Source organism: Vulpes vulpes, chromosome 12, assembly GCF_048418805.1.
Source record: "Vulpes vulpes isolate BD-2025 chromosome 12, VulVul3, whole genome shotgun sequence".
In the NCBI taxonomy this organism is placed as follows: domain Eukaryota; kingdom Metazoa; phylum Chordata; class Mammalia; order Carnivora; family Canidae; genus Vulpes; species Vulpes vulpes.
Window position 1 is genome coordinate 165,654,418 of NC_132791.1, and position 6,444 is coordinate 165,660,861.

The window sequence follows — 6,444 nt, forward strand, 5'->3', positions numbered from 1 at the left end:
TGCAAAAAACAGAAAAGCAAGACTGCCACGTGAGTGGTCACTTTGTGGAGCACATGGATTCCAGGAGCTGCTAGTGATACTCTATTACTTGACCTTCGTATTGACTATATGGGTTAGGCCTTGTCATAACTTAATGGGTTGTAAAGATGTTTTGGCATCTTTTTGTTATATTTCACAATTTTAAAAAATGTGAACAGAAGACTTTTCTACATTTCCCCGTGGAAGCCAGGATGATATTCGAGGACATATTTTAGAAAATAGGATGCCAGATGCCAAGTTAAGACAATAATCTGAGCTCTCTCCCTCCCAATCCAAATCACTCAGAAAAGGTAGAGAACTACAAATTCAAAGTAGTCCTGGTAAAGAGACTGTTTCTATCACAGATGAGAACCTCGGAGAAATGGAAAAGATAAGTAGGTGAATTCATTTGCTGGAAAATGAAGCAGGATTTAGAGCATAGCAAAGTGTAAAGATCTTTAAAAATCTCCATAACAGCAATGAGAACATTGGAGGGTGGGGGGAAACCTTAAAAACTTCATTTTCAGAACTTTGGACATTAACCAAGGCTTGCTACAATCCAAGGAGTGATTTTTCCAGAAAAACAGCTGAATCTCTGTAGCAAGCTGTATGTTAAGTTTACATATTTCCATTCTTCTCTCTCTAGTTCCATGTTAGTCTTGAAAAACAGCAGCCATCAGAAGGGTCAGACTGAATGCGAGCCTCTTCAGGTGTCCTCCCATCTCTAGGGCACTATCACCATTTGACTTGTCTGGCAGCTCCCTGGAAAAGCCCCATTCCTAGGACTTGTTATTTGACCTGACTTGGAGTTCATTCAGTGGGTAAAGCCCTTTACCCCAAAGGGTTTGTCAAAAACAACCAATGACAACTGTTTAACATCACAGCTGCCTGAGGTGCTGTACCAGTAAGAGCAAACAACGGCCTGGCCACAAAACTTAAAAGGAAGATCTGGGGAATGAAATGTCCGTGAGTATACTTTTAAATGCTCTGATATACTCCTAAGGATACTGATGGCCATGTGCATGTTCAGGTCTGTGTGCATGCTGAGAAAATAATCTAGAACATCTTATTTTCTCACTTTTGGCTAAACTTGAGGCCTTGTGGAAACAGGAAATGAAGGCTAATGTAGAGCTGTGACCTGCCAGAGTACTGAAGAGCCTGTGGGCAAGTGTGGAAGACTTATTGGATCAAGACTTTTAAGGAAATCTCTGTTCAATCACTAGCTTAGCAGCAAGCTAACACACAAAGATGTCATGGCCCACACACAACAGAGAATTTAGACTTTATAGGATTAGTTCAGGAAAGTCACTAAACACAGCAGCAGCTGCAACCAACCAACAAAAAATAAATAAATAAATCTGGAAAATGGGGAACTGATTTCCAGAATCACCTTGTTATATTATTTAAAATGTTTACTTTTAAACAGAAAATTAGGAGACATGCAAAGAAACAAAGTGTGACCCACCAACAGGAAAAAATAATAGATGTTGTCTTTGAGGAAACCCAGATGTTAAACCTAATATTTAAAGTCCACTTTGGGGCAGCCCTTGGTGGCTCAGCGGTTTAGCACCACCTTCGGCCCAGGGTGTGATCCTGGAGACCCTGGATCGGGTCCCACGTCAGGCTCCCTGCATGGAGCCTGCTTCTCCCTCTGCCTGTGTCTCTGCCTTCTCTCTCTCTCTCTCTCTCTCTCTCTCTCTCTCGTGAATAAATAAATAAAATCTTAAAAAAAATAAAGTCCACTTTGATCAATTATTTTCAAAGAACTAGATGAAATTATGTCTGAAGAATATGACAGTAAAAGAATGACAGCTCACCAAATAAAGGATATTACTAAATAGAGAAATTACTCTGAAGAGAAAATGGAAATTGTGCCATCAAAAGTGCAGTGGTGGAATCTGAGTGGTCAGAAGCAGACCTGAAGATTGAGGAACAACAAAAAAATAATGAAGAAAAATGGACAGAGTTTCAGAGACACGTTGGATGTGACCAAATGTACCAACATACACATAAAGTGAGTCACAGAAGGAAAGAGAGAAAGGGGAAGAAAGATGGACAATTTTATGTGTCAACTGGATGGGCCATGATACCCAGAAATTTAGTCAAGGGCTATTCCAAACATTTCTGTGAGGGTATTACTTAGATGAGATCAAAATTTAAATGACTAGAATCTGAGTAAAGCAGGTGACTCTCCATGATGTGGATGAGCCTCCTCCAATCAGCTGAAAGCCTCAATAGAAAACATCCCCAGTGAGGAGGTAACTCTGTTAGCCTTCAGACTCTGAATGCAGCTAATATCTTCCCTGGGTCTCCTACTGGCCTCCCCTGCAGATTCTGGACTTACCAGTTTCCACAATCATGGAAACCAGTTCCTTAAAAGCCATCTATGCATCCAGTTATCCTCTATTGGTTCTATTTTCTTGAAGAACCTTAATGCATTAGACAAAGAATTAAAATCCAACTTTTTATAAATTATGTTCAAATAACTAAAGGAAATTATGTCTAAAGAATTAAATATGACAGTAAGAGAATGCTACTCATCAAATAAAGAATACCAATAAAGGGCAGCCAGGGTGGCTCCGCGGTTTAGCGCCACCTTCAGCCCAGGGCCTGATCCTGGAGACCTGGGATCGAGTCCTTCATTGAGCTCCTTGCATGGAGCCTGCTTCTCCCTCTGCCTGTGTCTCTGCCTCTCTGTGTGTCTCTCATGAATAAATAAAGTCTTAAAAAAAAAAAAAAAGAATACCAACAAAGATTTTTTTTTTTAATATTACAGTGTAAGTTTTATTAATGGTAAATGTTTGCACTTATTTTTAAAAGCTTAGCTCTTGCTAAGTGTTTTTTAACAAAAGCTAAATAAGCAAGAATCATTTGCAAAAATATGGAACGCTTCACGAATTTGCGTGTCATCCTTGCGCAGGGGCCATGCTAATCTTCTCTGTATCATTCCAATTTTAGTATATGTGCTGCCGAAGCGAGCACAAGATTTTTTTTTTTAAGAGTGAACATTCTGCAGTTGAAAAAGCGAAACAATTGAATTTGAATTGGGAAAAGAATTTGCAACCCTAAAGAAAGTGCAAGCAGAATAAAGTGAAAGAAATCCACACTTAGGGGATCTCCGGGTGGCTCAGCGATTTAGCGCCTGCCTTTGGCTCAGGGTGTGATCCTGGAGTCCCGGGATCGAGTCCTGCGTCGGGCTCCCTGCATGGGGCCTGCTTCTCCCTCTGCCTGTGTCTCTGCCTCTCTCTCTCCCTCTCTCTGTGTATCTCATGAATAAATAAATAAAATCTTAAAAAAAAAAAAAAAAAGGAAATCCACACTTAGATGCATCATAATCTGTCAAAAGTGAAAGATCAAGAATCTTGCAAGGAGCAGAACCTCAGGCCAGCACATGCGAGGGACCCTCCGCGGGATCTAACAGGTGGCATGTGGGACCCCGGTGGGCAGCAGGACAACATGTTCAAACTGCTCACAGGAGAAGACTGTTTGCCAGGAAATCTGTAAGTGGTAAAGACACCTTCCAGAAAATTGATAAATTAGGACATTTCCAGATGAACAAAAGCAGAATTTGTTGGTAACATATCTGCCCTTCCGAAACCATAAAAAGTATTCTTCAGGCTCAATTAACAAACACTAAGTAGTAACTTGAATCCACGTGAAGAAATAAAAACACTGCTTTTCATCAGTAACTATATAAACAGAAAACACAGTGTAAATGCATTTTTTAAAATTTCTAACCCTTCTGTCTTACTTTAAAGACAACTACATAAAGCAGGAATTACAAACTGTGCCGACAGGCTAATGACTAGACATAATTTATCTGTGTGTAGCACAACGGAAGGGGCAGCGAGGGAGGGTTCAGGGAACCAGTGAAGCTTCCTCACTGTTCACCCAAACTCAGTTGTCTTAGTTCCTATGCTTACTGTAATCCCTGCATCAACCATTTTTTTAGTAACTTAAAAATGTCGTCAAAGAAGCAGTAGTTTAAACGGGATACTAGAAAATACCTAAAACAAAGGCAAGCAGTTTAGGCGGAGCCGAGAAACAGAACAGATTGATGACCTAGAAACAGCAAAAATGTCAGATATTTTATCAATAATTTAAGTGTAAGCGGACTAGACCCGCCCATTAAAAGGGAGCGAGGGGGCAGAATTCAGTTTTTTAAATGATGATTCATTGTATGCTGCCTCTAGAGACGAAGCAAAACCTGGCAGCGTGCAAAGGAGGAGCAGACCACGCGCGGCCGGGACCGCAGACGCCAAGGCTCTCCCTCAGCTGAGGGCCACGGGGACACGGGAGATGCGGCCCCACTGCACCGTGGCGACCCGCACAGCTCCCGCCGGCAGCCTGCGCCAGGACCCACACCTCCTGGCTTCCAGGAGGCACCCACAGGCCAGGCCCGAAACCCGCCTCAGTAGATGTACAAAGGATGAAATCATACCAAGTGTGTCCTCTGACCACAATGCAGTGAACTCAGAAACCAGTAACAGGGAATCTGGAAAATTCAAACATATGGGGAAATTAAGCACCACACTCCTCAATAGTCAAAGAAGAAACTACAAGGAAAATGAGAAAATACTGTGAGGAGTGCCTGGGGGGCTCTGTGGGTAACGCCTGCCTTCAGCTCAGGTCCTGATCCCAGCGTCCACGGACGGAGCCCAGCATCGGAGACTCTTCTCCCTCTGCCCCCACACCCGCTTGTGCTCTTTCGCTCTCAATAAATATTTAAAAAAAGAAGAAGAAGAAAGAAAATTGAGGTAATTCAATAGAAAAAAATTTTAAGATTTTAAAAAATTTATTTATTCATGAGAGACAGAGAGAGGCAGAGACACCGGCAGAGGGAGAAGCAGGCTCCATGCAGGGAGCCCGACGTGGGACTCGATCCCAGAACTCCAGAATCATGCCCTGGGCTGAAGGTGGGTGCTAAACCGCTGAGCCACCCAGGGATCCCCTCAACAGAAGAAAATTTGAGCTTAACCAAAGTGTGTGGCTGCTCACTGAGACAGAGTGGTTTGCCGGCCCCGCAAAGCCCTGAGCTCAGGCACCTGGAGCACAGGAGGGGCCGCCACCCAGGCTCCCAGTCTGCACCTGATGTGTGGCTCACCCAGCAGACGAGGGTCCAGCTCCAGACCCCGCGGGGTAAACACCCCCACCTGCCTCTGCTCAGACCAACAGCTGGTGGAAACACCAGGATGGGGAAGCTCCCAGGTCTCAAGAACTGTGGGGCCAACACGGGGCTCCCCACTTTCTTGTCTTCCAGGATCATCCAGCCTGAAGTTAACACAGCCGAAGCAGGAGAAAGGGGGAGAGAAGGAAGGAGAGGAAGGAGAAAACTATCACTGCCGGCAGGAGAAATGAAGGAGATTCCTCAGAGTGAATGTGGAAACCCCTGGGTTTCTTTCCCCCCCATTCCCTCCCTCCCTGGGTCCAGGCAACTCTGGCACTGCCAGCAGTGGATGCAGGAGCTGGGGGCGGCTTGTGGTCAATATTCCGAGCAAGGCAAACTTCCTCTGCTCAGAGTAGCAGTGAGACCAAGAGCATAGGGCCTTTTCCCCTGTTCTCCGTGACATGGGCCTGAATCTGGGCCCCACCAGCCAACTGGCCCATGGTAGAGCAGGGTAAGCAGAGGCCAACTTCTGCCCAGGGGATCAGGAAGAGGATGGAGTGGGGGAAGCTGGGAGATAAGGTACCAGGGCTCAGCACCACCCAGAGTCGAGGGATCTGATCCCGATCAGCACACCACAAACCCAGGGCACAGACCATGCCCACTCAGATTGCAGGCAGCCACTGGGGACATCAGAGGAGCACCATGAAGGCTTTGAAAGTTGCACTGACTTTGGAACAGAGCCCACAGAAGGCAGGTGCATCTGTCCAGGTGGACTGCCCGACAAAATCAAACTAACAACCTTCATAGTTTGGAAACAAGACCCAGAATCTCCTGAGTCCGTGATACGATAAAAATGTCTTCAGCATATGAAAACCAAAAAAATTTCAATTCACAAAGTAGAAGACAATCACAGATGCCAATGCCAACATGGCACAGATGTTGGAAATATCTGATATGTTAAAGTAGTTATTAGGCAAATACTCCCAAGAAGCAATCACTAGCATTCTTTATACAACCCTTAAAACAGAACTTGACATAGAAGAAATACAAAATTTAAAGAAAACCCAAGTTGAAATCTGAGAAGTGAAAACACCTTACTGTATAGACTTAATAGCAGAAAGGGAAGAGTCAGTGATCTTGAAGAGAGATCCGGAGAACTTATTCAATCTTAATTACAAAGTGAAAAACACTTTTTTTTTTTTTTTTTTAAACAGATCTTAAGTGCCTGGGGGACACCAACAAAAGATCTGACATTCAGGTCACTTGAGTCCCAGGAGAACAGAAAAAGCAGAGTGCTGAAAAAATCTGAGGAAAGAAAA

The 6,444-nt window shown here is 44.0% G+C and overlaps 1 non-coding gene across 1 annotated transcript; it reads right to left on the reverse strand.

Annotated features, from left to right (window-relative positions):
• Positions 1 to 2,893: 2,893 nt before the first annotated feature.
• On the reverse strand, positions 2,894 to 3,000 carry LOC140594934 (U6 spliceosomal RNA). The gene has a single exon (XR_011996207.1). It is a non-coding gene; the product is annotated as a U6 spliceosomal RNA (small nuclear RNA).
• Positions 3,001 to 6,444: the final 3,444 nt, after the last annotated feature.